We start from the raw sequence: 1108 nt of genomic DNA, 5'->3' as shown, positions 1-1108 counted from the left end.
TGAAACGCTGAAGGTGTTTAGTGGGCTTTTAACACGGCGATTGGTTCTGTGACAGCAGGATCAGGATCGCTGGACGCGGATAACATGTCCATTAGAGAAACCCCCACACCAACCCTAAACAGTGAAATTAGGGGATCAGAGGCGTGCAGAGATTTGACCATGAGGAATGCCATCGCCTCACCCCGGGCTGAACATGTGCAGCGGAGGAGACGGAGGAGAAGCTACAATGTGGCGTGTTGTTCGGGCCTAGCAGAGATCTGGGTTGATCGGGCCTTCCTGTGCTCCTCTTCCACGATGAAGAAGCAGGAAGTCACACAGGAGGGAAACAATGTGCAGAATGTAGTTGATACCAAGGGCTGGAGTTCACACCCCCATCATTCCTGCTGGCATGGCTCCGGGCCAGCTGATAATGGACTCAGCGCCCACCAAACACCCGGCTTCCATGTTGGAAATATCTCCAACCTTTAGAACATGTTTACAATCAGCGCAGCTCAGCGTGAAACCACCTGCAGACTTGGCTCGGTGGTGGTCTTGCTCGGTCCTCCGTGCCTCGTGGTTGCAGGCTGCGCTCCAGGTCACAGATGTCGCTCTGTGCGTCGTGTCTCTCAGTCACTTGGAGAATCTGTCAGAAGCAGCCTCCACCGCTCCGAGCAGCGCTGGGCCGCCTGATACTGATTACAGCGATTCATCATGCTAGGCTCTCCCTGCCACCACGTGTTTGTTTTGATCTCTTCCTCTGCAGCACGGTGACAGTGAAAGATGAGGGACCATGTGGCAGGTCCGGCACTGTGCCATGGAAAACCGGAGCACAAGAAGCCCCTCTGGGTCCCGGCACCGGGCTCTGTGCGCCGGTCACGGCCCCGGCTCGGAGCTCCATGTCATGGGGAGTGGGGCAGATTTGACCGGTGGGCTAATTGCAGACCCAAAAGTGTAACTTTAGGTGATCGGGGGATTAAGGCATGTTGACTTGTGTTCACCGGGGGGCTAAACTGACACTCAGTTCCCCCAGAGCGGACAGTTCCTGAAACCCCCTGGAGTTGGCTGGGGGGTCTGGGTCACATTAAGGGGTACTGTGTGGCCTGCTAGGGCACGACCACATGACCAGCTC

The sequence above is a fragment of the Cebidichthys violaceus genome, unplaced genomic scaffold (assembly GCF_023349555.1).
Source record: "Cebidichthys violaceus isolate CVI_PGR_0920_01 unplaced genomic scaffold, fCebVio1.0.p SCAF_26, whole genome shotgun sequence".
Classification (NCBI taxonomy): Eukaryota; Metazoa; Chordata; class Actinopteri; order Perciformes; family Stichaeidae; genus Cebidichthys; species Cebidichthys violaceus.
Note: the sequence above shows the minus strand (reverse complement) of the source record.